This window comes from Arachis stenosperma, chromosome 3 (assembly GCF_014773155.1).
Source record: "Arachis stenosperma cultivar V10309 chromosome 3, arast.V10309.gnm1.PFL2, whole genome shotgun sequence".
Lineage (NCBI taxonomy): Eukaryota > Viridiplantae > Streptophyta > Magnoliopsida > Fabales > Fabaceae > Arachis > Arachis stenosperma.
In genome coordinates this window covers 54,939,706-54,948,680 of record NC_080379.1, presented here as the reverse complement: position 1 = coordinate 54,948,680, position 8,975 = coordinate 54,939,706, and the positions used below count along the sequence as shown (strand labels likewise).

The 8,975-nt window shown below is 40.3% G+C and overlaps 1 non-coding gene across 1 annotated transcript; it reads left to right on the top strand.

The window, feature by feature from the left end:
• The first annotated feature begins 1,983 nt into the window (after window positions 1–1,983).
• LOC130971159 (small nucleolar RNA R71) lies at window positions 1,984–2,091 on the top strand. The gene has a single exon (XR_009082394.1). It is a non-coding gene; the product is annotated as a small nucleolar RNA R71 (small nucleolar RNA).
• Window positions 2,092–8,975: the final 6,884 nt, after the last annotated feature.

Genomic DNA, 8,975 nt, shown 5'->3' with positions numbered 1-8,975 from the left:
CTGGTGCCCCTTTCTGGCGTTAAACGCCCAGAATGGTGCCAGACTGGGCGTTAAACGCCCAACTGCTAGCCTCACTGGCGTTTAAACGCCAGTGGGTTCTTCCTCCAGGGTGTGCTATTTTTCTTCCTGTTTTTCATTCTGTTTTTGCTTTTTCAATTGATTTTGTGTCTTCTTATGATCATCAACCTACAAAAAACATAAAATAACAAAAGAAAATAGTCAAAATATAACATTGGGTTGCCTCCCAACAAGCGCTTCTTTAATGTCAGTAGCTTGACAGATGGCTCTCATGGAGCCTCACAAATGATCAGAGCAATGTGGGAACCTCCCAACACCAAACTTAGAGTTTGAATGTGGGGGTTCAACACCAAACTTAGAGTTTGGTTGTGGCCTCCCAACACCAAACTTAGAGTTTGACTGTGGGGGCTCTGTTTGGCTCTGTTTTGAGAGAAGCTCTTCATGCTTCCTCTCCATGATGACAGAGGGATATCCTTGAGCCTTAAACACAAAGGATTCTTCATTCACTTGAATGATCAGTTCGCCTCTATCAACATCAATCACAGCCTTTGCTGTGGCTAGGAAGGGTCTGCCAAGGATGATGGTTTCATCCATGCACTTCCCAGTCTCTAGGATTATGAAATCAGCAGGGATGTAATGGTCTTCAACTTTAACCAAAACGTCCTCTACTAGTCCATAGGCTTGTTTTCTTGAGTTGTCTGCCATCTCTAGTGAGATTTTTGCAGCTTGCACCTCAAAGATCCCTAGCTTCTCCATTACAGAGAGGGGCATGAGGTTTACACTTGACCCTAAGTCACACAAGGCCTTCTTGAAAGTCATGGTGCCTATAGTACAAGGTATTGAAAACTTCCCAGGATCCTGCCTCTTTTGAGGCAGTTTCTGCCTAGACAAGTCATCCAGTTCTTTGGTGAGCAAAGGAGGTTCATTCTCCCAAGTCTCATTTCCAAATAACTTGTCATTTAGCTTCATGATTGCTCCAAGGTATTTAGCAACTTGCTCTTCAGTGACATACTCATCCTCTTCAGAGGAAGAATACTCATCAGAGCTCATGAAAGGCAGAAGTAAGTCCAATGGAATCTCTATGGTCTCATTTTGAGCCTCAGATTCCCATGGTTCCTCATTGGGGAACTCAGTGGAGGCTAGTGCACGCCCATTGAGGTCTTCCTCAGTGGCGTTCACTTCCTCTCCTTCCTCTCCAAATTCGGCCATGTTGATGGCCTTGCACTCTCCTTTTGGATTTTCTTCTGTGTTGCTTGGAAGAGTACTTGGAGGGAGTTCAGTAATTTTCTTGCTCAGCTGTCCCACTTGTGCTTCCAAATTCCTAATGGAAGACCTTGTTTCAGTCATGAAACTTTGAGTGGTTTTGATTAGATTAGAGACCATGGTTGCTAAGTCAGAGGGGTTCTGCTTAGAATTCTCTGTCTGTTGCTGAGAAGATGATGGAAAAGGCTTGCCATTGCTAAACCTGTTTCTTCCACCATTATTGTTGAAACCTTGTTGAGGTCTCTCTTGATTCTTCCATGAGAAATTTGGGTGATTTCTCCATGAAGAATTATAGGTGTTTCCATAGGGTTCTCCTAGGTAATTCACCTCTTCCATTGAAGGGTTCTCAGGATCATAAGCTTCTTCTTCAGATGAAGCATCCTTAGTACTGCTTGGTGCATTTTGCATTCCAGACAGACTTTGAGAAATCAAATTGACTTGTTGAGTCAATATTTTATTCTGAGCCAATATGGCATTCAGAGTATCAATCTCAAGAACTCCTTTCTTCTGATTGGTCCCATTGTTCACAGGATTCCTTTTAGAAGTGTACATGAATTGGTTATTTGCAACCATTTCAATTAGCTCTTGAGCTTCTGTAGGCGTCTTCTTCAAATGAAGAGATCCTCCAGCAGAGCTATCCAAAGACATCTTGGATAGTTCAGAGAGACCATCATAGAAAATGCCTATGATGCTCCATTCAGAAAGCATGTCAGAAAGACATTTTCTGATCAATTGTTTGTATCTTTCCCAAGCTTCATAGAGGGATTCACCATCCTTCTGTCTGAAGGTTTGGACTTCCACTCTAAGCTTACTCAATTTTTGAGGTGGAAAGAACTTTGCCAAGAAGGCATTGACTAGCTTTTCCCAAGAGTCCAGGCTTTCTTTAGGTTGAGAGTCCAACCATATTCTAGCTCTGTCTCTTACAGCAAAAGGGAATAGCATCAGTCTGTAGACCTCAGGGTCAACCCCATTAGTCTTGACTGTGTCACAGATTTGCAAGAATTCAGCTAAGAACTGATGAGGATCTTCCAATGGAAGTCCATGGAACTTGCAATTCTGTTGCATTAGAGAAACTAATTGAGGCTTAAGCTCAAAGTTGTTTGCTCCAATGGCAGGGATAGAGATGCTTCTCCCATAGAAGTCGGGAGTAGGTGCAGTAAAGTCACCCAGCACCTTCCTTGCATTGTTGGCATTGTTGTTATTTTCGGCTGCCATGGGTTTTTCTTCTTTGAAGAATTCGGTCAGGTCCTTTCAGGTTCAGGGTCAGCTTCAACAAGAATGCCTTTGTCTTTGTTCCTGCTCATATGAAGAAGAAGAGAACAAGAAAATATGGAATCCTCTATGTCACAGTATAGAGATTCCTTGAGGTGTCAGAGGAAAAGAAAAATGGAAGACAGAGGTAGAAAATTCGAACTTATCAAAGAAGATGGAGTTCGAATTTTGCATTAAGGAATAGTGTTAGTCCATAAATAGAAGGATGTGAGAAGAAGGGAAGTAATTTTCGAAAATTAAGTAAAAGATTTTGAAAACATTTTGAAAAACACTTAATTGATTTTCGAAAATAAGAGTGGAAAAGAAATCAAGTGATTTTTGAAAAAGATTTTGAAATTAGAAATAAAAAAGATTTGATTGAAAACTATTTTGAAAAAGATGAGGTTAAGAAGATATGATTGGTTTTAAAAAGATGTGATTGAGAAGATATGATTTGAAAAACATTTTTAAAAGATTTGATTTTAAAAATTAATAACTTGGCTATCAAGAAAAGATATGATTCAAACATTAAACCTTTCTCAACAGAAAAGGCAACATACTTGAAATGTTGAATCAAATCATTAATTGTTAGCAAGTATCTTTGAAAAAGGAAAGAAATTGATTTTGAAAACATTTGATTGAAAAGATATGATTTGAAAAAGATTTGATTTTGAAAAACTTTGAAAACTTGCAAAAAAATTGATTTTGAAAACAAAATCTTCCCCCTTTTGCCATCCTGGCGTTAAACGCCCAGAATGGTGCACATTCTGGCGTTTAACGCCCAAACTACTACCCTTTTGGGCGTTAAACGCCCAGCCAGGCACCCTGGCTGGCGTTTAAACGCCAGTCTGTCTTCTTCACTGGGCATTTTTGAATGCCCAGCTTTTTCTGTGCAATTCCTCTGCTGTATGTTCTGAATCTTCAATTCTCTGTATTATTGACTTGAAAAGACACAAATTAAAAATATTTTTGGATTTTTAATAATAAGGAATAATCAAAATGCAACTAAAATCAAAAGAACAATGCATACAAGATACCAAACTTAGCAGTTTGTGTACTACTGACACTAATGAGAATGCATATGAGACACATAAACACTCAAGTCAAGAGAATTCAAAGATCAGAGTAAGAAATCATCAAGAATTACTTGAAAATCCTTAAGACACATGAATGAATGCATGCAATTGACACCAAACTTAAGATGAGACTCTAGACTCAAACAAGACATATTTTTGGATTTTATGATTTTGTAATTTTTTGTGCTTTTTCGAAAATTAAGTGAAAAGGAAAATAAAGGTATCAAAATTCTTAATGAGAATTCCAAGAATCATGCAATGTTAGTCTAAAGCTTTAGTCTAAAGGAATTAGACATGGCTAGCCAAGCTTCAGCAGAACATTGCATTCAAGAGCTAAATTGATGAGAGTCAATCAGCTTTGGTGATGATAAGAACATCACCTTGAAACACTAGAATTCATTCTTAAGAACTCTGAAGAAAAATACCTAATCTAAGCAACAAGATGAACCGTCAGTTGTCCATACACAAAACAATCCCCGGCAACGGCGCCAAAAACTTGGTGCGCGAAATTGTGAACAATACTTTTCACAACTCTCATAATCCCCGGTCATGAACTCCAAGAACTTGGTAGTTCAATTCCATGGCATTACACAACTTCGCACAACTAACCAGCAAGTGCACTGGGTCGTCCAAGTAATACCTTACGTGAGTAAGGGTCGATCCCACGGAGATTGTTGGTATGAAGCAAGCTATGGTCACCTTGTAAATCTCAGTCAGGCAAACTCAAATGGATATGGTGATGAACGCATAAAACATAAAGATAAAGATAGAGATACTTATGTAATTCATTGGTAGGAACTTCAGATAAGCGCATGAAGATGCCTTCCCTTCCGTCTCTCTGCTTTCCTACTGTCTTCATCCAATCCTTCTTACTCCTTTCCATGGCAAGCTTGTGTAGGGTTTCACCGTTGTCAATGGCTACCTCCCATCCTCTCAGTGAAAGCGATTGCATATGCCCTGTCACGGCACGCGGAATTCAGCTGTCGGTTCTCGGTCAGGCCGGAATAATATCCATTGATACTTTTGCGTCTGTCACTAACGCCCAGCCTGCTAGGAGTTTGAAGCACGTCACAGTCCTTCAGTCATTGAATCCTACTCAGAATACCACAGACAAGGTTAGACCTTCCGGATTCTCTTGAATGCTGCCATCAGTTCTCGCCTATACCACGAAGACTCTGATCTCACGGAATGGCTGGCTCGTTTGTCAGGCGAGCACTCGGTTGTCAGGCGATCAACCATGCATCGTGCAATCAGGAATCCAAGAGATATTCACTAGAGCCTTGGTTACTTGTAGAACAAAAGTGGTTGTCAGTCACCTTGTTCATAAGTGAGAATGATGATGAGTGTCACGGATCATCACATTCATCAAGTTGAAGAACAAGTGATATCTTGGACAAAGAACAAGCGGAATTGAATAGAAGAACAATAGTAATTGCATTAATACTCGAGGTACAACAGAGCTCCACACCTTAATCTATGGTGTGTAGAAACTCCACCGTTGAAAATACATAAGAACAAGGTCTAGGCATGGCTGTGAGGCCAGCCTCCCAATGATCTAAGAACTAGATGTCCAAAGATGAAAATACAATAGTAAAAGGTCCTACTTATAGAAAACTAGTAGCCTAGGGTGTACAGAGATGAGTAAATGACATAAAAATCCACTTCCGGGCCCACTTGGTGTGTGCTTGGGCTGAGCAATGAAGCATTTTCGTGTAGAGACTCTTCTTGGAGTTAAACGCCAGCTTTTATGCCAGTTTGGGCGTTTAACTCCCATTTAGGTGCCAGTTCCGGCGTTTAACGCTGGAATTTCTGAGGGTGACTTTGAACGCCGGTTTGGGCCATCAAATCTTGGGCAAAGTATGGACTATCATATATTGCTGGAAAGCCCAGGATGTCTACTTTCCAACGCCATTGAGAGCGCGCCAATTGGGCTTCTGTAGCTCCAGAAAATCCACTTCAAGTGCAGGGAGGTCAGAATCCAACAGCATCTGCAGTCCTTTTTAGTCTCTGAATCAGATTTTTGCTCAGGTCCCTCAATTTCAGCCAGAAAATACCTGAAATCACAGAAAAACCCACAAACTCATAGTAAAGTCCAGAAAAGTGATTTTTAACTAAAAACTAATAAAAATATACTAAAAACTAACTAGATTATACCAAAAACATACTAAAAACAATGCCAAAAAGTGTATAAATTATCCGCTCATCAGCCGAAAAGTTCACCGGTTCCCAAATAATGCTACCGGTGCCCTCCCCACACTTAAAATCAAGCATTGTCCTCGATGCTAAACCGGAGGATCAGTGGGAGGTACAACGATAGGCTCTGGCTCTGGCTGTGGCTGCGGGACCGGCTCCTCATGAGTCTGTGGTGGCTCTGTAGTGTCAGGGGCATCCTGCTGAATCGGTGCCTCCGCATCCTCCTCCTGATGAACCTGCTCATCGGAGGCCGGATGGTGGACGAAATTGTGATCATGCTTGGATTATTTGTGATCCATGTTCTAATTATTTTGAGATGAAGGCTTCTAAGGGGCACCAGTTGAATTCACAACTCCGTTCAACTAACCAGCAAGTGTACTGGGTCGTCCAAGTAATAAACCTTACGTGAGTAAGGGTCGAATCCACAGAAATTGTTGGTATGAAGCAAGCTATGGTCACCTTGTAAATCTCAGTTAGGCAGATTAAAAAGTTATGGGTTTCGAAAATTAATAATAAAAGGAAATAATAAAAGGGATAGAATACTTATGTAGATTCATTGGTAGGAATTTCAGATAAGTGAATGGAGATGCTGTATGACTCAAGGACGCCTGCTTTCCCACTGCTTCTACTCAATCCTTCTTACTCCTTTCCATGGCAAGCTTTGTATAGGGGTTCACCATCAGCGGTGGCTACTTTCAATCCTCTCGGGAAAATGATCCTATGCGGTTGTCAATCGCACGGCTAATCGTCTGGAGGCATCACCCATGGTTGATGGCTACATCCCATCCTTGCAGTGAAAACTAATGCTCACGCACTCTGTCACAGTACGGCTAATCACTGGTTGGTTCCCGCGCCTACTGGAATAGAATCCCTTGATCCTTTTGCATCTGTCACTAACGCCCAGCACTTGCAAGTTTGAAGCACGTCACAGTCATTCATTACCGGAATCCTACTCGGAATACCACAGACAAGGTTAGACCTTCCGGATTCCCAGGATCCTACTCGGAATACCACAGACAAGGTGAGACTTTCCGGATCCTCATAAATGCCGCCATCTATCTAGCTTATACCACAAAGATTCTGTTGGGGAATCTAAGAGATACACATTCAAGCTCTGTTGCATGTAGAACGTAAGTGGTTGTCAATCACGCGCGTTCATAAGTGAGAATGATAATGAGGGTTATCTAACTCATCACATTCATCATGTTCTTGGGTACGAATGAATATCTTGGAATAAGAATAAAAGAGGAATTGAATAAAAGAAAATAGAACTTCATTAATACTTGAGGTACAGCAGAGCTCCACACCCTTAATCTATGGTGTGCAGAAACTCCACCGTTGAAAATACATAAGTAAAAGAGGTTCAGGCATGGCCGAATGGCCAGCCCTCTCCATGATCAAGTGACCGAATATTCAAAGAGATTAAACTGTCAAAAGATGTCTAATACAATAGATAAATGTCCTATATATACTAGACTAGCTACTAGGGTTTACATGAGTAAGTAATTGATGCATAAATCCACTTCCGGGGCCCACTTGGTGTGTGCTTGGGCTGAGCTTGATCTATCCACGAGCTGAGGCTTCTCTTGGAGTTGAACTTCGAGTTATGACGTGTTTTGGGCGTTCAACTCCGGATCATGACGTTTTTCTGGCGTTTAACTCCAGACAGCAGCATGTACTTGGCGTTCAACGCCAAGTTACGTCGTCATTATTCGAATAAAGTATGGACTATTATATATTGATGGAAATCCCTGGATGTCTACTTTCCAACGCCGTTGAGAGCGCGCCAATTGGAGTTCTGCAGCTCCAGAAAATCCATTTCGAGTGCAGGGAGGTCAGATTCCAACAGCATCAGCAGTCCTTTTGTCAGCCTTCTTCAGAGTTTTGCTCAAATCCCTCAATTTCAGTCAGAATTTACCTGAAATCACAGAAAAACACACAAACTCATAGTAAAGTTCAGAAATGTGAATTTAACATAAAAACTAAGGAAAACATCCCTAAAAGTAGCTTGAACTTACTAAAAGCTATCTAAAAACAATGCCAAAAAGCGTATAAATTATCCGCTCATCACAACACCAAACTTAAATTGTTGCTTGTCCCCAAGCAACTGAAAATCAAATAGGATAAAAAGAAGAGAATATACTATAAATTCAGAAATATCAATGAATATTAATTATAATTAGATGAGCGGGACTTGTAGCTTTTTGCTTCTGAACAGTTTTGGCATCTCACTTTTTCCTTTGAAGTTTATGAATGATTGGCTTCTCTAGGAACTTAGAATTTCGGATAGTGTTATTGACTTTCCTAGTTAAGCATGTTGATTCTTGAACACAGCTACTTATGAGTCTTGGCCGTGGCCCTAAGCACTTTGTTTTCCAGTATTACCACCGGATACATAAATGCCACAGACACATAACTGGGTGAACCTTTTCAGATTGTGACTCAGCTTTGCTAGAGTCCCCAGTTAGTGGTGTCCAGAGCTCTTAAGCACACTCTTTTGCTTTGGATCACGACTTTAACCACTCAGTCTCAAGCTTTTCACTTGGACCTTCATGACACAAGCACATGGTTAGGGACAGCTTGATTTAGCCGCTTAGGCCTGGATTTAATTTCCTTAGGCCCTCCTATCCATTGATGCTCAAAGCCTTGGATCCTTTTTACCCTTGCCTTTTGGTTTTAAGGGCTATTGGCTTTTTCTACTGCTCCCTTTTTTTTTTCACTGCTTTTTCTTGCTTCAAGAATCAATTTCATGATTTTTCAGATCATCAATAACATTTCTCTTTGTTCATCATTCTTTCAAGAGCCAACAATTTTAACACTCATAAACAACAATATCAAAAGACATATGCACTGTTCAAGCATTCATTCAGAAAACAAAGAGTATTGTCACCACATCAATATAATTAAATTAAATTCAAGGATAAATTCGAAATTCATGTACTTCTTGTTCTTTTGAATTAAAACATTTTTCTTTTAAGAGAGGTGAAGGATTAATGGATTTTATTCATAGCTTTAAGGCATGGTTACATACTAATGATCATGAAATAAAGACACAAAACATAGATAAACACAATAATTAAAAACCGAAAAGCAGAAAGAAATAAAGAACAAAGAATGAATCCACCTTTAGTGGCGTCTTCTTCTTGAAGGACCAATGATGTTCTTGAGCTCTTC